This window comes from Leptinotarsa decemlineata, unplaced genomic scaffold (assembly GCF_025532065.1).
Source record: "Leptinotarsa decemlineata unplaced genomic scaffold, Ldec_3_MD MMD2_tig00026282_RagTag_RagTag, whole genome shotgun sequence".
Taxonomy (NCBI): Eukaryota; Metazoa; Arthropoda; class Insecta; order Coleoptera; family Chrysomelidae; genus Leptinotarsa; species Leptinotarsa decemlineata.
In genome coordinates, this window is record NW_027412668.1 from 12,534,852 (window position 1) to 12,556,596 (window position 21,745).

The window sequence follows — 21,745 nt, forward strand, 5'->3', positions numbered from 1 at the left end:
TTTGCCCCATTTGAATTTGAGTTATTATGTGCTATATTATCTTTTTATAAAAAAATGTTGTATGAGTACTAGGTACATAGAAAATCTGCAAGGGTCACTACTTGTGTTTTCAAGAAGAATCATCCGGACAGAAATCTATGAATGAAACGGCAAATTATCTATTTGGACGAAACTTGGTGTGACACTCACGACACAATTACGAAAGGGTGGACTGATGGTTCGAGAATGGGTATGCCTAACATGCCTGCAAACAAAACAATTTGTATTTTGAAGATTACTATGGATACGTCATACTGAGACTTCCCCTCTATTTTTGTTTCTTCAATCCCATCGAGTTGATTTGGGGAAAATTGAAACAAAGCATCAGGCGTAAAAATAATTTTAAAAAATTTGATAAGAGGGTAATAGAGCTAATTGAAGAAGAAGTATCTAATATCACCGAAGGAGACTGGCAGAAAAGGATAAAAAAAATATCGGAATGTTATCAACAGTTCATTAATTTTTTTTATTTTCCTTATGTATGTATTTATGTCACTAACAATTTTTTTGAAATATCTAATAATATTCTCAATGTTAAATTGAAAAGGAAATATTTTAAGCATAGATTTTAGCTATTCCACAAAAAACTTTTTTGTTCAATATTGAAGAAGTAGAAAGCCAAAAAGGTTTTTTCCATTTACAATTATGTTATTATTATTAATAATAATCGCTTACGTGCATTCAATAAATTACCAAATGAATTGAAAAATTGTACTTCGTTATTGACTTTCAAGAATCAACTCAAAAAATGTCTTGTTACAAAATGTTTTCATTCAACAGATGAATTATTTTCAGAAGATGTCTCGTAAGAATATTGTTATCGAAATTTCTAATATGTTTAGAATTTGTAACGGCGAGTCTTTGTATTCCAAATCTCTGAATGTGAACTTATTTGATCTACACTGACTATGCCAATTCAATATTTTGTCTGTTGGAAAATAAATTATTATTATTATTATTCTCAAACTTTACCAAATATGTTATATCTATTACCTAATATGTGTCATTTCATTGTAGTATGTACTATATAGTATTTCAAAATATAATTTGAAAACAGTTAATAAACCCTGATAATCGTAAGTTGTGTTCTTGCAAAAATGTTATCGAGTAAAACTGAACCAAAGTAATTTTTTGACAAGCTAATAGTCTACTACCGCCATCTGTCCGCCCAGAACAAAACTTAATGAAATGCTCTGAATGTAAATGAAATTGAAATGGCAATGCTATTTCGGATTAATTTGATCGTTTCTCTTCAAACAGCAATTTCATTATCTTCAAAAATTCCTGATACGAATAACTCAGCCAAACTTTAAATTCAGCCAAACAGAACCATTTAATTTCAATTCTGTCCTGAATAATTGTTTCCTAAATTATTTTCAATCGCCATCTAGCGGACAAAAGCTCCACCATTTGAATTAAGTCAAATAACCGTAAACGTTTCTATTCAAAGATTACTGTAGAACTTGCTGCCTCTTTCAGTAGGGGTGATCGTTGTTCTGGTACAGGATCTTGTTCGAAGAGGGCGAACCTAATGAATTTTCCACATTCAATATATATTGTTTATTTTAGTAGATTGAATTTAACAGTGAGGTGATTTCTTCAAAAAATAATTCAATTCACTACCCACCACCTTACATAATAACTTCTTTGTTTTATATTTTCAAATTAGCTCATTAAAATTTGGCTTGTTGGCTTCCTACTTCCCCATGTTCCCCTTTCGAAAAAGGATAATAAATATCTACTTAGATATAAACTTAAAGGAAAAACCATTTCGAAATAACTACTTGCATATGAATATTGAATCACACGGAAGGAAAAAGGATTTTCGAATCAACTACTTTTATATTTATTTATTTATAATACTCTACAAGACAAAGCATACATACATATATTTCATAATAGGTGACTGGGATTTTATATCTGACAACTTGCAACTAAATACATCTAGATCATCGTTAACTGAATTTGTCACTTTACACAAGGTACGGAGAGGAGAATTCCCCAAAACATTTCTGCGATATGTTTTTATATAAAAAGTACTCGAAAAAGAGTAGCTTGTAATATCCTCCACAGTATGATGGATGTTGTTCACAGTTGGTGCCTGATGGAGCAGATGTCTCTCAACCCCAGCAAAACTGTGTTTGTCCCCTTCATCAGGAAGAGAAAATTGGACGATCTAACTCCACTTTCCCTCATTTCATTTGAAACGGAGGTGAAATATCTTGACATTGTCCTTGATAAAAAACTCCCATGAAACGCTCACTTGGAAAAAGTTTTACATAAAGCTAGACTGTCCCTATGGATATGTCGAAGGAATTGTGGCAAAACTTGGGGTTTAGGTCCCAAACAAATTTAATGGATTTATGTGATTGTAAGACCAATGATCACTTATGGTGCAATTGCCTGATGGTCGAAGGCTTTAATGAAAACGGCCCAGGCTTTCTGGCTTACAGAGACACCAACAGCGGCCAGCATGGAGATCCTTCTAGATCTATCTCCTTTTCCCATTTTTCTGAAAAGATAGGCTAGATGGAGTACATATACAGCGTGACTCACGGTCGATGGTAGGTTAGACGTTTCTGGAAAACGCAAAGCATGATTTTTCTGAAAATTTCACCTCTCACATTTCCTATTCTATCGATCTAAAATATTTTCAGCATTGCGGCGTTGCCACTTCTATCAAAAAGTCCTAGCACTTATATTTTTTTAAATGGAACACCCCGTAAATTAATACATTTTTGGCATCGCTCTAGTATTTTAATACTTTTTTGTTAATAATGTCCTATACCTATCTCTATCTGTTTTCGACATAAAAAATAAATTGTGCTAAATATGGTCCAAAACATAGCCTTAATTGAAATTAAGTACATCAGTACTCTCAATTCATGAAAAGTTGATATTTTGATGATAGTTTGGACAAACTCGAAATCTGTCTGTTTAAAATCTGTTTAAATTCTGTTTTTCCGTTAATCAGCTGTCGCCCCCATACGAACGACAACTCTCAGAAGTTGAGAAACTTGTGCGAGCTAAGGACTAACGAGGTCTTACCTTTTAACGTGTGCTAAAATTACTATTATTTCCATTGTGCATAAAAGTAGTCGAAAGTTCATTTTTTCAAATGAAACCCCCTGTATATTTCTGATAAATTGAAAGATGGTGAAAAATGCTTCAAGATGATATACATGTCCCTATACCTAAATCGTCAAGTTTTCTTAATAAAGCCGTTTTTGTGGAAAAATAGTTATTCACGTTTTACCTACAAATGTTGAAAGTGGCATTTTATTTTGTGAGTGGGGATTATTGCAAAACGAGCGTCAGCAAGCGGAGCAAACTCACGAGCAAAATAAAATCACTTTTAACAGATGGTGAAAAATGCTTCAAGATGATATACATGTCCCTATATCTAAATCGTCAAGTTTTCTTAATAAAGCCGTTTTTGTGGAAAAATAGTTATTCACGTTTCACCTACAAGTGTTTAAAGTGGCATTTTATTTTGTGAGTGGGGATTATTGCAAAACGAGCGTCAGCAAGTGGAGCAAACTCACGAGCAAAATAAAATCACTTTTAACAAATGTATCTATCATACAAATTTTTTTGTATAACGTTACTGCTGATAATAAAAAAAATTATAGGGTCCATGGGATTTGAACACACGATCTTTGGAAATATCAAGCTTATGACAGTTTGGTTATTGATAAATGGTTATTTACGGTGTTTCAAAAAATCGCCAAAAATGAATGCAAATATTGATTATTCAAACGAAGTTCTTATGAAATTATTTATTATACACGGACAGTGTGATCAAATCATTGCCAGAACTTGTAGAAAATTCAACCAAATGTATCCTGAATTAACACCAATGAACGAGAGGAAGTTTGTAAGATTACAAAATAGTTTCCTTAACTATGGCTCCATGTTAAAAGCGCGTTCAACATTACCAAAACCTGTTACTTCAAATGAGGACAATACTGTTAACGTTTTGGCATATTTTTATGCATATCCAGAAGCTTCCATTCGCAGTGCAGAAAAAGATTTAGGTGTATCGCATGCTTCAGTACAACGAATTTTGAAAAATCACGGAATGTATCCGTATAAATTTACCTAAGTTCAAGCTCTAAAAGCAGAAGACTTCGAACGTAGAATGCATTTTTGTAAATCCCTTTTGATTCATACACAAGAAGATCGGGAATTTTTGTCAAAAATAATTTGGAGCGACGAATCAAAATTTACGAGGGATGGTATTTTCAATAGAAGAAATAAACATTTTTGGGCTGATCATAATCCTCATGTTACAAAAGAAATGGGTTTTCAAGAAAAATTTGACCTGAATGTTTTTGTATTCTGAAGAACAATAAAATTAGCTTTTTTATTTATGAAGACACACTGAATGCAGAGAGATATCTCCAAATATTAAGGACGACTGTAACCGATTTTCATGAAAATTTGCCTTTAGCGGAATATAGGAATCTGTGGTTTCAACTGGACGGAGCGCCAGCTCATTCCACCCAGGAAATTTCCAGGAAACTTGACGAACTCTTCGACGATCGTTGGTTTAGGCGTTTTGGGACGTGGGATTGGCCACCGAGACCACCCGATCTCACGTCACTTAACTTTTTTTCCAAAGAAGAATTGCGACGGCGAATAGTGCGGAGTATTGAAGATCTGGATCCCCAGGAAATTGAAAAAGCAACCACAAGTCGCGTACAAAAAAACATTTCAAAGTGTTTAGAATGTAATGGACAACATTTTCAGCATTTATTGTGAAAATGTGATATTTTGTTTACAATTTTGTTATTTTGAATCATCCTATTCTGTTATTGTTTGAACTTTCACATGTTTTAGCCCACAAAATCTTACTTTTTACCTAGAAATGACTGATTTTTGGTACAGTTCTTCCCTGGAAACTTCGAGCCATAGTTAAGGAAATTATTTTGTAACTTTACAAACTTCCTCTCGTTCATTGGTGTTAATTCAGGATACATTTGGTTGAATTTTTTACACGTTCTGACAATGATTTGATCACTTTGTTCATGTGTATAATAAATAATTTCATAAGAACTTCATTTGAATAATCGATATTGCATTCATTTTGGAAGATGATTCGAAACACCGTCGATAACTCTTTGTAAATTACTTATAAAAGTAACCGAACTGCTATAAGCTTGATAATTCCACTGCTACCTAAATCCTAATTCTAAAACAAAATTTTTCTAGAAGAAGCGACTTTATTGAGAAAACTTGACGATTTAGGAATAGGGATATGATATATCATCTTGAAGCATTTTTCACCATCTTTCAATTTACCGAGTAATATACAGGGGGTTTCATTTGAAAAAATGAACTTTTGACTACTTTTATGCACAATGGAAATAATAGTAATTTTATCACGCCCTGTATGATATGGAGTCGATTTCTTGGTGTTATTTGAATATTTCGAGTTTGTCCAAACTATCATCAAAATATCAACTGTTCATGAATTGAGAGTACTGATGTACTTAATTTCAATTAAAGCTATGTTTTGGACCATATTTAGCACAATTTATTTTTTATCTCGAAAACAGATAGAGATAGGTATAGGACATTATTAACAAAAAAGTATTTAAATACCAGAGCGAATCCGAAAATGTATTAATATACAGGGTGTTCCATTTAAAAAAATAAAGTTGCTAGGACTGTTTGATGGAAGTGGCAACGCCGCAATGCTGAAAATATTTTAGATCGATAGAACAGGTAAGGAAATGTGAGAGGTGAAATTTTCAGAAAAATCATGCTTTGCGTTTTCCTGAAACGTCTAACCTACCATCGACCGTGAGTCACGCTGTAGACTTGTGCACATTGACAATTACACAAATCAGTTAAATGCAGAGTGCAACAGATTGTTGGTTACCACTGGAAGTCACAGCAATCTGGAACTGTCAACTACGAACTGCCTGATAAAGTACTGTTCCCAAGTAGAGAGGACTGAATCCTTCGGTGGGTCGGGAAGACGTGCTTTTAACGGTAACGGTCCTTTCTAGGAATCTATTGTCGGTTCGGTCCTAGAATTTTACCGGCGATTCCCGACAGCATTCTTTCGCGGTAATATCATGTGTTTGTTCGCTGAGTCGGCCGGTATATCGGTCAGGAGCGGCTTCAGATTTGGTACAATATATATCTACATAAACAGGCCTAACATAGAAAGAACAGCGATGGATGCATTATTTCCGGAAGGACTATGTCCAAATGTCAATCAATTAGTGAACATCTGATAGCTGAAATTATAAAGATGAAAAGGTAAAAATGAATATAAGTGGACAGGGGCGGCATTTTTCAGTTTTCGTCCCGCCTATAAAAAATGAAGATACGGGGCTGTATCCGTGATAATCTAATATATAAAAATGGATGTTTGTTGGTTGGTTGGTTGGTTGGTTGGTTGGTTGGTTGGTTGGTAAGTGATAAACTTCTACATCGCTCAACCGATCGTGATGAAACTTGACATGTATAAGTAATTTTTCATAGAGAAGGTTTTTAGGCTATCCGTTTTTCTGTAACTCGCCAGTAGATGGCGCTGTAGAACAATTTTTTGAAAGCACTGTCACAGCATACCTAACTATGCTGTGGCACTGCCCTATAACGCTGCGCACGCCTAAGTTCGTTGATTCTGATTCTGTCAAAACATTGGAACAGCAGCGATACAGCAACATAGTACTAGTAGATAAACAATTTTCGCAAACATTTATTTCAGAAATAGGAAACGCCATCATAAGTTTTCAACTCTTCAAAAAGACGCTCAGTCAAGGTTTATTACAAATATCTGAACCTATAACAAGATAGTTGATAACAAGATACTCGATTCGAAACGTTGCCTTGCAGTAAAAGCTGCTGTGAAACGGAGAATACAAATCTCGTTCGCCGGTTGGCTTTGCAATGGACCAATGGGAGATATCATCGCCATCACTTTTGGAGATATAGATCACAACTGCTTGTGTTTATTTTACCAAGCCAACCACAAACACAAGATGATGGAAATTAAAATATCGTGGATACATGAGAAGTGACGTGAGGGATGTGGCAAAAAGTATATTTCAGTCAGACCATATGAGTTATTTCAACTCGTTTCGATGAATACATTGCTCATACTCATACTTGAAAGAACAATGTTAGGATCCTTGCCAGATATAATGATCATATTGACTTCAGAAAAATATGTGATGGTGATGATGTAGCGACAAAGTTCTGAAATAACTAGTCTCAAAAGTCTTTCCATTTATGTGTTAATTTTTTAATGTCAAACTTGTACCATAATCATTTTTTACCATTAGGTATAGTCGAAGTAACCGGCATAGTGCATAGTTAAAGCTGTCGGCGAGCTCGAAGGCCAAAAAAAACCAATACAAAGAAATAAAGCCGCTGCCAACTAGTTCACGTGGACTGTAGACTTGGTGGTCCGTTATGACGAATAGAATGCAAGCCTTCGTATTGTCAATGTTCAGTTCAGGAACTGATCGCGATTTGAATGTTGAAATTCGATATTAGTGCAGTTATAATTACTTAAAATTTTTGTTATCAGTTCAAAATGTGGCACCCTTGGACAAGTACCTACTAATAGTAATAACGAGTGTGATAACAACGCAGACTTTTTCCGGTGTAGTGATTCCAATAGCGATGGTGAACAATGCGAAAAAGAAATACCAGTGAATAAGATGCGGATGCATTTGAATATTGAAACACAGAGAGTATGTTTCAATGTGTGTAAGAATCTACATCTGAAGTTTGGTTTCGAGGGAAACAAACTATTACAAGCAACATCAGATTTGGCGGAAATTCCTTTCTCATCTGAACGTAAAATAGTCAAAAATAGACCTTATAAACGCAAGGCGCGATGTGATACGGGATCACCAAAACCTTTAGATGTTCATCTAATAAAATCATTGAAAAAAAAACAATATACGACTGTTATAAAAGCAATGAGATTCCTACAACTGAAATCATAAGGAAGAAATCGAATACTTCCGGTCATAACGTGAGCTGCTGTGACAAACCTCTTCAGAATTGGACAAAGAAACTAGTATTTAGATTTAAAATGATAAAGAAACGTCAAGCAGTTATGGAAAGCACAAGAATAGTGGAATTGCGTAACAAATAACTAAATAAGTATAGACAAGAACGACGGCAAATTTTCTATTTGGACGAAACTTGGTATGACACTCACGACATACTCACGAAAGGGTGGACTGATGGTTCGAGAATGTGTTCGCCTAACATGCCTGCGAACAAAGGATCGCGACTAATCATTGTGCATTGCGGAGGTAGTAAAGGATGGGTTCCGAATTCTTTGAAATTATGTGGAAAAAAACTTGAGAACTGCAATGTTGACTATCATAAGAACATGGAAGCTAATATTTTTGAGGAATGGTTTGAAAATACATTGATCCCAAATTTGAATGCGAATACTGTAATAGTTCTTGACTAACCTTCCTCATTCACGACAGCTCATCAAAGTACCGAATAAAAATTCAAGGAAAGATGCAATACAAATTTTTTTATTGGATATCAATTTGTATTTTGAAGATGATTATATCAAAAACCAACTACTTGAAGTTTTACAGACAAAAACATTTGAAAAAGTGTATGCCCTTGATAGTATTGCTGATAAGTATGGACACGTTAAACTGAGACTTCCCCCTATTTTTGTTTTTTCAATCCCATCGAGTTGATTTGGGTAAATCATCAGGCCTAAAAATAATTTTGCAAAATTTGATAAGAAGGTAATAGAGCTAATTGAAGAAGTATTCAATATTACCGAAGGAGACAGGCAGAAAAGTATTAAATAAGTTATTTTAGTTGAAAAAGACTACCTATATGGAGATTGAACACTTAATTCTATATTAATGGTGGAAATAAATTTATTATTGATTTAAATGACGACAGTGATAATGAAACAGAGAATATGGAGAGGAATTATCAGAAGCTTTCGAAGATAGTGAAGTGTTTTTATATCGAGTGGTCCAACGAAAAGTATGCACCTTGCTTTTCTCCTTTTTTTGTAACTTAACGCAAAAATGCTCGGACAGGTGAATTTTGCTTTTGAGGGGGACATATTTTAGATGTATTTTTCTACCTGTGCCTTCAACCCACTAGCGAGGGTGAGTAACAACCCTAAAATTTTAAATGGAAAGTGGGGTCGAGTGATATATCATTTGAAAGGGCACAAAATTATCTTTCCAATGATACCTAATTTGTTGTATTTACTTGAATAGTTATAAAAAAAGTAAGAACATTTACTCGATATTTTTGGTGTTAATGAAAATGCGGAAAAAACGGCATTTTTATCACTACTACATTCCTCAATTTCTCTCGTGCGTTTTTTGGTTCAAATAACAACAGCAGGTAAGTGTACAAAAAGTGGGCAAACGTTCCTTGATTCAGTTCGGTTGCTTTTGAAATTATTTCAACTTTACTGTAAAAATGGTTTATTCCATTCCTGCACGAGCTGAAATTGTTAAACTTTATTATAAGCTATAATATCCCAAGGACATTGATAACTAACGAAATAATTTTATCACAGTTTCCGAAAGCACGTTATTTGGTAACATCCCGACGCCGAAGGCGGAGGGATGTTACCTAAAATAACGTGCTTGAGGAAGTTGTGATAAAATTATGAGTTATTTATCAATGTTCGAGGGATATTCGGTGAGAAAATTTTTTGCAATTCGAACAAAATTATTTATTGAACATACAGTTATTAAAAGAACAATTCGTATAATGATATTCCGTTGATCTTGCTGTATTTGCCTCGGTTACTGCATAGGTGTTTCCACGCATACTATTGATTATTTGGTTATGATGTTCCTGATCAATATTCAAATAAGGTTTTATGGAATTTCCATTATTGTGCCCAGTAATTTTCAACAATTGCTGTTCTTGAACTCCACTCTTAGCTAGTTGACTGACTGCAGTTGCTCTATTAGAATGATTGGTTATTTTCCTCTGTTTCGTATCCAAACCAATTGCTTCAGCAGAAGATTTCGTCCATCCGTTGATTATATTTCTACCCAGAGGCATATTGTCATACCAGTTATCGCTTCCTGTCTTCCAGTGACGATTTGGCCTTAAAAATAGTCTATTTGTCTTGATATTTGTGCCTCGTTTTGATAATAATTTAATGAATAATCTGACAGGACAAGCATTGTTATCACTATTTTGAACTAACCATTTGCTAGAGGCGCAGTTCTTTGAACCCCCTTGGCAGGTTTTACTGAAAATTGGATTATATTCTATCCTATTAGTTGGATATCCATTGTTGTCCTTTTCGATATGAAAATAATCAACTAAGCAAGCAGCACTTTCACAACGTCTCCAAGCCAATTCCACCGCTGCTATGTGATAAAATTTGCGTAGGAGTCCTATAGGGTTATTTTCATCCCAAAAGTTTATAATTTTACTCATTTCATTTGAAGTTAATGGTACTGAGCTTGTTTTGCGTTTAGTGGGATCTGTTTGTAAATTTCTTCGTGCTGCGTCGCGTGCATTCCGCGCAAAAGTGTTGAATGCAACACTTTTAAAGGGGTCTAGCATGATATTATACTCCTTGTAATACTTTTCTTGTAATAATTTGCTTGTTATATTCCATACGGTTTTAACAGTAGCCTCCTTAAACTCTGTGCTATCCTTTTTTCTCATATTAATCGCCCAATCCTTGAGTATTAATGCAAGCTCTTCGAGAGTAGGATTTCCATCCAATTCATATTTTCTGGCGTCACAAAACTCCATAAATATTTTCCAAGTGTATTTTTTACTATTGACAGTATTTTTTGGTGTATTTTCTTCAATGATTTTGTCAATTGCCGCATCATTTTGAACATCAAAGCGAGGAAGTGACATTTTCGAAATAAATTGAATTACTGAAATGTCAAACAACTTTATTGTGTTGGTTGCTTAGCAATGTCATGACATAAGTGATAACTACCCGTGAAAACTATCCATGGGTAGTTATCAGTGTAATGATGGTTTCATTGGTTATTTCGACACACATGACTAGAAATAGACAAATTTGATAGGATAATTTTTTTGGCAAAAAATTTTCAACATAATAGTTGTGCTAGACTTACTGCTCGCCTCTTCAATAACAGTCATCCCGGGAAAAATGTGAATGATTCGTACTTTGCCAAGTTAGTCCAAAAGTTTGTCGATACCGGATCTGTCTGTAATGTGAAACACCAACCACGGAAACCGATCAGAAATGAAGCAGTGGAAGTTGCTGTTTTGCGACATGTTGAATTGGATCATGCTCAAAGTACCCGTCAGCTTGCTGCAGCCTCAGGTGTCTCCCGTTCGTCTATAATACGGATATTAAAAGCCTATAAATTTCATCCGTACAAAATTAAATTAGTACAGGAACTTAATGAAGATGATCCTGATAGAAGGCTGCAATTTTGTGAACAACTAAGCCAGCTACTAATTGATGATCCACACCTATCATTCAACACGTGCTTTTCCGATGAGAGTACATTTTTTTTGAATGGAACTGTGAATAGGCTTGATTGCCGTTACTGGGATGACAGTAGTCCACACTCATTCCGAGAGGTCCATACCCAGTACCCTCAAAAAATCAATGTCTGGTGTGGCATATTAGGTAGTCATATCGAGGGCCACTTTTTATTCCTGGGAATTTAACTGGTGAGGTCTACCTGAACATGCTTGAAGATACAATTGATCCTCTCATAACAGAAATAATTGAAAATGAAGAAAATCATTATAATGATCGGCTTCATTTTCAGCAAGACGGAGCACCTCCTCACATGTTGCTCCGGTAAGAGAGTTTTTAGATGACCGGACGGTGGATTGGAAGGAGAGGCCCCATCGAATGGTCTGCCAGGTCACCGGATTTATCACCTTTAGACTTTTTGTTTTGGGGACACTTCAAAAATAAATGTTTTGCTACGCAGCCCGATTCCATAGCAGGTATTCGGCAACCTATTACAGCAGAGTGCAGAAGTATAACACCTGATATGCTACAGAATGTTAGGAATAGATTTGAACAAAATCTGTATTATTGTATGGAAGCAAATGGGTCACATTTTCAGCACTTGCTGAAGTAGGATTCTACTAAGTCAATTACACATTTCAAAGTACTGGGTTGTAGTTGTTTTTCTTCATAATACCTACATGTTTGAGTGAAATACAACAAATTAGGTATCATTGGAAAAATAATTTTGTACCCTTTCAAATGATATATCACTCGACCCCACTTTCCATTTAAAATTTTAGGTTGTTACTCACCCTCGCTAGGGGGTTAAAGACACATGTAGAAAAACACATCTAAAATGTGTCCCCCTCAAAAGCAAAATTGACCTGTCTGAGCATTTTTGCGTTAAGTTACAAAAAAAGGAGAAAAGCAAGGTGCATATTTTTCGTTGGACCACTCTGTATATGTGAGTAAGTACTACTCAGAAGTATTTTCAACACCTTCGATAAATTCCATTCAGTGATGAATCTTGATGGTATCGAAATTTTGAAAAAAAAAGTATTTTGTAAAATAAATAGGTAGTTAACAAAACATTCCCATTATAGATCCATAGAAGCTTCATTCCTGTGTTCGTAAGAGATGAAGGGTCACAACTTTTCATGATTGAATTAGAAATTTTGACTTTCTATGTGGGAACTAAAAAAAAATACGTATGTGGATTTTTTATCGACTTTTTTTCGGTCGAAAGGCGATGTGGACTTCAGTTTGAAACCCACCTATACAGATTTAAAAATAGATATTACGGATAGGTGCTTACAAAAACATATTAGAAAACATATTCATCCGCAATATTTTAATGCTCAAAACATAATTAGTCTATTATAAATCATTGTGATGGTATCCTAAAAAGGGGGCGTTGTTTCCTCAATAGCAAAAAGTAGGCGGTTACATCTGAAAACGCCCCTTGATAGATAATTCAATAGGAGGGCCATATTGGGTAGTCTTTGTCCAAATAATCCATAGATGGAGCAGCATCTAGAGTTCTCAAATATACTTTGTATGGTTTATTAGTTGAATTCTCCCCCCCCCCCAGATTTGTAAATGGGGCTGCAATTAAAATTTGAATCAATTTTGATAGAGCATTACTGTAAATCAATAATTTAGAATCCTACCCAGCTAATCAACCCGAGAAGTGCTGACATCTTTGAACGTAGTGAAAAAATAATCCGTTGCTTTCACTTTCTAGGGGTTAATGTTCTAACTGAAGGGATCCGCTAAAAAAATGAATGAGGAAAATTAGTATTTGCTGTCAGTATCACAATGAACATGTCGATTAGGTTTCTAATGATGAAAAGTTGAATATCATTAATCATAATCTCAGTGACCAGTTATTAACTAACGATAGAAATATTACTTACCTACTCATCAGGCAAACCACATTTTATTAATTTAAATGCAACTAATGTTACATGTGTCCTGAATGTTAGTCTACTATATAAATAAGGCGGATTTCTGTATAATATAATTTTATGAAATGAACATATTGAATGAAATTTGAACCTATCTTTCATGGTGAACCAGTTTAGTTTCGTAAGCTTGTGAGACACAATCCTGTGAATTATATCTGACTCAATAAATTGATGGATGTCGCCGTTACTACGTGGTAGAAGATCATCATGAAAAATCAGAAATAAACCTTCCTATGTGGTAAAAGTGGTATTACATATGAAGTTTTATTCTCTTTTTTCATATCTGAATTGTTTCCAGTACCTACGAATGTTTGGAGGACAAACAGAATAGGAAAAAGTGTTTTTTGTTCAAATAAAAGTAGTTTTTTGGATAGTACTTTTGAATTCGTGATATGAGAGGGCTTTTCCTTTCAGTTTGTGTCTGAAAGTCACTTTTTTACATGTTCTACACATCACATAGGTACTTCTAAATTTCTTAATTAAGATTGAAACATTACATTTAAAGAAAATAATTATTGATTAAAAACAATTGCATCAAAATACTTACGATAGATGAAACTGATGCTTGTTGATCGTTATCATTACTTGTAAATTTTGTTGAGCTTGTCATGAAATTAGATATTTTTCGGATTTTTTTTAGTAAACTTTCTTTTTTTTTATTCTTCCGCTTTTCTTTTACGATATTGTACACCGCAAATTTTTTCTCGATAACTACTCATTGCTGATAAAAAATGTATTCAGGACCTCGACAACTTATAAAAAAATGTCTAATTTAATATGATAATTCAATGTTTCGTACACACAATCCCACACATACACAATTAAAACACTTGAATTAAAAATTATCCATCGAAATTTTTTTACTCATACTTATAATAATAACACATTATACAAATGTAGCTACATTACACAGATCACTTATTTATTCACTAAAATTTGATGAAATTTTATAATAACAAATTCTTGCCTCAGAATTTCAAAAATTTGTGAAATTTAAATAAATAGTTTAACATTTTTGCAGCTGTAAAAAATTTCAAGATAATAATTTAATTTTTTTTCCGACTTATTTCTAAAAAAGATTGATATGGAAAAAGCATAATTTATTTTAAATAAACAAGAAATCTTTCGAATTCTAAATAAATTCCAAATGTTAATTTATACATATTTCCATTCAAGATCGAAACTAAAATAAAAAACGAATAAGTAATTTCAAATGGTGTATATAGGTATGTAAGAGTAAGCTCATCAAAGATACAAAAGTAAAAACTTACTTAGTAATTCGCATAGATCAGGGGTCTCCAAACTACGGCCCGCCAGTGTCATCATTCCGGCCCGCGACAGCCAATGATTACCTTGTTGTTACTATTGCTGTGACAAGTTGAAGAAGAAAACACAGAATGATGATTACTCGGTTTCATTTACTTGCAAGGTGAAACTTAACGACAGAAATGATGACAAAGAAAACTTAACTTAAGTATCTAAGTTTAAGCATATCAATAACTAACAAATAATTGAAATGAATCACAGTAAAACAAAAACACTATTGAGATTTATGTAATTGTGATTTTCCACCGACAATACTTTGTAGTTGTGGATCAATTTTACTTGTACCAATTATCAAAAGATTTAAGATGCTCATCGGTTAATTGAGATCTGTTAACATTATTTGTGTACTTCATCTTGGAAAACGTTTTCTCACACAAGTAAGTAGCACCAAAAACAGAAAACAACACACGAGCAAATTTATGCAAATTATCGAATTGTTCTAGTGGAAGACTCTTATAAAATTCCAACAGAGATGAATTTTGATATTTGTTCTTGAGCATATCACGGCACCGTAAATCAATAGTTTCCATTTGGACTTCCGGAGCCAGGGTTTCAATGTCAGAATCAAAAGGATTTTGAAAAAGCTTAATTTCATTCGCAATGACATCAAAATCTGAAAAACGAGTATCAAAATTTATCTTCAAAGCACTCAAAGTTTCGATTGCAAAATTGACGGGAAATTCAGTCTTTGTAGTGTGGCTGAATATTTCACATGTTTCAAAATGTGTGAAACATTTTTTACATAATTGCGATTGAAATAATATTACACTGGTAAAAATTTTTCCACCGGTACCGGTGGCAATTTAATTACCGCCCATATTAGCGAGAAATTACTTTCGTGTGTGATCCCACATTCCATGCGGAATATTATTTTGTAATTGTACCCCGAAGAGTTGTGTGGAATTTTTCAGTGTAATTTTTCATTTTGAGTGTACTTTTGTGTTGAAATAAAACTTTATAGGGTAAATTTGCGATATAAATTTATATCGAGATATTACACTCTTGACAAAATTTTACAGTAGAATTTTACACTCTTATATAATTTCACAGTGGAATTCTATACTCTGATAAAATTTTACGGTGTAATTTTTCATTTGAGGGTTATAATACCTTGGGATATTCCGTTGTAAGAAGGTCCGTATTCAGAGTAGTTTTGAAGATAATGATACCTCAATCGGATGTTGACTCTTGACTCTCAAGTGGCCATTTTTCCTCATACTTTAGATAATTGAATGCACAAGACATATTACACATTGATATATTGAAAAAAATTGTATATACAAAATTAGTTCATATACATTCTTGAAATGAAATTCTACAAAACATTTTTTTTTATTTTCAAAAAAGTCAAATAACAGTACAAAATAAAAAAAAACATTCTTCAAATTAAAACATTTTCTTTCTTGCTCATGATGGTATTATTCGGAAATAGAAATGAAAGTAATATTTCTTTTTCTTTTTCCCTCAATTGCTGTAATTATCCTAAAAGAGAAATGAAATATCATCAAATGAATAGGTTTAGAAATATAAAAACACAGTAAGTTGACGAACACACATTCCTAGAGAAAAACTACTACTAGTTTGACTTCAATATTAATATTTCTCAAAAATTTTTGATACATATTCAACCGTTTAAATAAAAAATTAGATTTTTCCAAATGTTTTCGAACATTTTCTGAAATATAGCAAATATAGCTATAATGATATGGTATGAAGTGGTGATGAAATGTTTTGTTCACCTCTTCAACAAAAACAAAAAGGTCCTAAAGTGTTTCTCGATTCCTTCAATTTTGAGTTCCAACTTGCCTCCCATCGCAAAAATGTTTTCAAGTTCAATAATAAGAATCACAAATCCTCAAATTCATTCAAAATTATGAGAGATACGAATAAAACGTTCATATATTTTTTAGGTGAATAAAATTACGATTTAACATTGTCCGATATTTGCAATCACCAATACGAAACGTATTCCAAAATTACTTTATTGTGAGATTTTCACTAAATTGTTTTAAAAAAACGCAACACGTGTTTCGCTTCATCTGACGTGTCTTTCAACTAGTTGAAAGACACGCCACATAAAATGTGGCGTGTTTTTGGAATACGTTAGTTATGGATTTTCATCAAGTATCGGCCGATTCCATCATATACCAATACGAAACTTTATTTCTCATCGAAATTCATTTTTAAAATGGATCGTGCATACGGCGTCACTGATGAGTCACGCCACTGCTATCGAGTATATCTCTTTTTCTCAATACCATTCAGTAATTATCACAAACATTTTCAAATATATGTTCTGTAATTATTTGAAAATCAGTTAAAATATGTTGTTCTATTCCATATAGTATGAAATAATTCGCGATGTGAGGTTAGGATATACTTGTAATAAAAAAACACTCTATAATGCATAACGAGAAAAGTCAATAAATTCATCTGTTTATTGGACTAGTTATTGAAATTTTACAAGAAATGTACTCACCTTCTTTATTTATTTTCACCAACAACAAAAATATTCTAATGCACACGTCAGACAAACCGATGCGCTTCTGTAGACAAGAATGAACAATACAATAATCGCTCACAAATACAAGCGTAATTTTACATTCGATAAAGAGATGGCGAAAATTTACATTTCACTAAGGGGGAATACCCATTGTCCAGTTAGTAATTCTCTTCACATGAAATAATACGTTATGATTTCACACATATATTAGATGAATATTTAATTCTCAATGAAAAGTACATTGCCTACTGAAATTACGCTCGGGGATGTGAATTATTCAATAGAGAGTGTATATTTTCAATAAAACTGAAGTAATTTTCTTCGTTCGAAATGAAAATTCCGAGGTAGATTTCAATCATTTTTCCCGGTGTATTTTCTGCCTGAAGGATTTGATATTGGTGTATAAATCAGGGAGAAGCTGATTTTCTCCTTGCAATCTCAAATTCAGTTCGTTCATATGATTTGTCAAATCGACATAGAAGGCTAACTTCCACATCCATTCACTATTTTCTAAATCGGCAAAAGGGCGCTGCTTCTAATTTTGAAAAATTTCGATCTCTGCTCGAAGTTCAAAAAAGCGCTTAAGGACTTTTCCGCAACTAAGCCAGCGTTCGGCAGTATGATATGGAAAATCATTTTCTCCAATCTGTTGAATAAACTCGCGGAATTGTCGGTAATTCAGCCCAGTGGATCTGATGAAGTTAACAACTGATGTGACTGGTTTTAGAACTTCAGACAAATCCAAACATTTTCCGCACAAGGACTGTTGATGGTTTTGAACCACCATCAATTTCTACAGTCTTTGACACAAGTGCAACCACTCCTTTATTTTTACCATACATATTTTTGCCTCCATCAGTTGTTATAGATTTCAAATTTCTCCATCGAAGGTTCTTTTTATTAATGACATTTTCAACTCCCTTGAAAATATCTGCCCCAGTTGTCGTGCCGTGAATACTATCAATATCAAGAAGTTCTTCATACACTTCATAGCTTTTATCTACTCCGCGAATAAAAATCAACACCTGAGCAGTATCTGACACATCCGTTGACTCATCCAATGCTAGAGAAAACCACTCATGATGTCCATTTCTGTCAGACAGTTGAGATGATATATTTTCTGCGATGTCTTGCACCCTCCGAGCCACGGTGTTTGATGACAAACTGACACTTTTAAATAAATTTACCTTTTCGGGGCATATTTCTTCGGCTGCTGCAATCAAGCATTCTTTTATCATTTCTCCATCGGTGAATGGTTTGCCACGTTTTCCGATTTCAAGAGCCACACGAAAGCTGGCGCGAGTTGCAGACTTTTGTTCAGTATTCGCTTTGGTAAACAAAAATTGCTGCGATTTGAGTCCGCGTTTCAAAGCTTCAAATTTTTCCTTCCGCAGACTTCCTGTATACTTGGAGTAACTTTGAAAATGTTTCGATTCATAGTGTTCATGGTTTCATTACAAATTAAACATAGCGCCTAACTACTGGAATCAATCACAAAATACTGAAAGTTCCATTTTTCTCGGAACGTTCTGCATTCACTGTCGATTTTTCGCTTCTTTTCCATACTAACAAATCACACATAAAAACAATAAGTCAAATCAAAATACTTTTATTGACGGGTGTTACTTTATTTCACGAAAGACAGTTTCGCTTTCTTCGCCTTTCCTACGCAGACTAACTCGCAGTTGCGCCGCTAGCCTTTTTATATGGAATTATTACTGCCATCTCGAGGTGATCGGAACACTAGCTAGAACCAGAACTTTCTCGAACCAACGCGGTAATTCCAAATATTTAATTACGCCTAATGCCACCTAGCGGGTAGCTGAAAAAGATAGTACATAGTACCACTACTCGCCACTAGATGTCGTTAAGTGTCACAATACACAATAATAATTGAAATAAATGCAAAAAAAGCGTAAGTTTGCTTAGGTCAGGCATTTTGTGACTATCCTAGTCTAGAAATATAGTTAAGGGCATAAATTGGCCCTTGGAACAAACTGAAAAAATCATTATGGCCCGAAGGCTTCAAAGTTTGGAGACACCTGGCATAGATGATTATTAATAAGATTGTTTCTTTTTGATAACCTTCTTCGATAAAGACTATAATTGGATTTCATCAGAATATTTATAATGCTCCCTTAAATTGAAAAAACAATGAGAAATGAATTATGTTATAGCCCATAGAAAATTTTTAATAGATTAAAAAAAATCAGAACCCATTTAAAAATAAATTTTTAATATATTTCTTCGGCTCTTGAATTTTAACGTTCTAAAAATTTTGCCGCCCCCCAAATAGTGTCGCCCTAGGCCCAGGCCGGGAGTGGGACGCAAATTGTTCTATGGCTGTTGCTGCAATTGAATCATCCGTTTGTGTAAGTGGTGGAATTGTAGATTTTGAAAAGTTCTGATCAACAAATTAAGATAACGACCAGAAGGGTCTAGACCTATTGGGATTGGCAAGCAGTAAATTCTAATTATCTGATTGCGAAGTTCTTTGCTTTCCTTCATCCTACAGTTTCCAGCTGAGAGTTTCTCAAAATTATTCGAATACTCTTGTGGATATGAACCTTGGCGAGAATTATTGAAATATATGGCTTATTCAATATGGTTTCAGATAAAACAATTCATGGTCATGGAATTATACTCAACAATTCTGGAAAGAACCGAGTGTCACGCTTCAGGTATTTTGTGATTTCAGCAGCTTCGATATCTCCACATTTTTCTCAAAAATGCTTTCTTCTGTCACAAGAGATGATAAACTGGATTCGGTTGGATTGGGTAAGTATAGGTAAAAAAATATGTCTTCAATAATTGATAATGACTCTGGCATCTTCAGATTATAACAAGGAACGAGGTGATTTTTTTATTACAGAAGAAAACCTGTGACTCTAATCCCATATCATCCACGATCTTGAATTGAAATTATAGGCTTTATTCCTTTATTGTTTTGCAATATTTTTTCATGAAACCAGTTTCTAGTAACCGTGAATCCATACCTACCTACATCGAAGTGATCTCATCTGAAACGTACTTTCAATTTAAACGAATTGACAGCGACGTGACTCATATAAGAGAAACAGAAACAGGCGAAACGAATACATTGAATATTTCATTTCATTCTCTATCTGATTTGATGATATATCTCATGTGCTCAAATTTGCATCTCCTTTGATCGCTGGATGTACTAAAATGGAAATACTGATTGAAATGACTGATCTTCATCATATCCCTTATTTTCATTTCTTTACAAAAATATTCACATTCAATCGATCTTCATGTCTCATGACGGTCTAAGAGTAAAACTACCGTTAACACTATCATAATATGTAGCACAACACTATCAATTTCATTATTTTTAAAGTGTATTTTGTGTAAACCAATGCATCTATTTCAAAAGTTCAGGACCTTCTTCACTAACCACTTTTTTAAATTCTATTGCAGAAAATATACAAAAGTAGATATATTAGGTTGTTTCTAAAGTCGATTAATTCCGTCAGCTCGGGATTTCACGAAGTCGACAAAGGTCGTTTTTGCTTTGTCTTGATTCTACCAGTGAGAAAATTTTCAAAGTGCTTCAAAAGATGGTAGGTACTTGGTTGGCGAAAAGTCTAGGACAATCGACAATCAATTCGTTTAATTTTCGGATGATGATTTGTGAAACGTGCGGACGGGTGTTGTCGTGGAACAGGATCCGATATCTTTGTTTGACCATTACCAGCTGCTGCGGACGCAATTTTTCATCACACGTGACGATTGGATCCAAAAATGGATCGTTTTGGTTGCGCAAAAGCAAAGATAAACATACCTCGAAACGTGACAATTTCTGTCAATCGTTCAAATCGTGGAGCATCCACTTTTCGAGCTTCTTGACCTGTCCAATCATTAGGTGTATTGCTGGTGTGAAAAAAGACTATTCTTGTCGGGAAATCTTCAAAAGATTTGAAATTCTGACCTGTACAGGCCTCTACGTATTTGAAGTCTGTATTTTTGTGTTCAAAAATAGAGATTTGTTTTTCTTCAATAACGATTTCTACGAATACAACACACGTCGTAAGGAAGATTTACGACTACCACTCTCTGAACGCAATATTTTCTATAAAGCTCCAGCTCGAATCGGTGCAAAGATTCTCAGCAACTTACCTTTTTCCATCAAAAACTTTAAAAACATGAACGTTCTTTAAAAAAAAAACTAAAAGGATACCTGGTTGAGACATGTTTATACTCTTTCAATGAAAACTTTTAATTTGAACTTGTATTCAATGTGAATCTGTATTTTTATCTAAGTTTGATTTGATTTGATTTGATTTGATTTGATTTGATTTGATTTGATTTGATTTGATTTGATTTGATTTGATTTGATTTGATTTGATTTGATTTGATTTGATTTGATTTGATTTGATTTGATTTGATTTGATTTGATTTGATTTGATTTGATTTGATTTGATTTGATTTGGCTTGCCG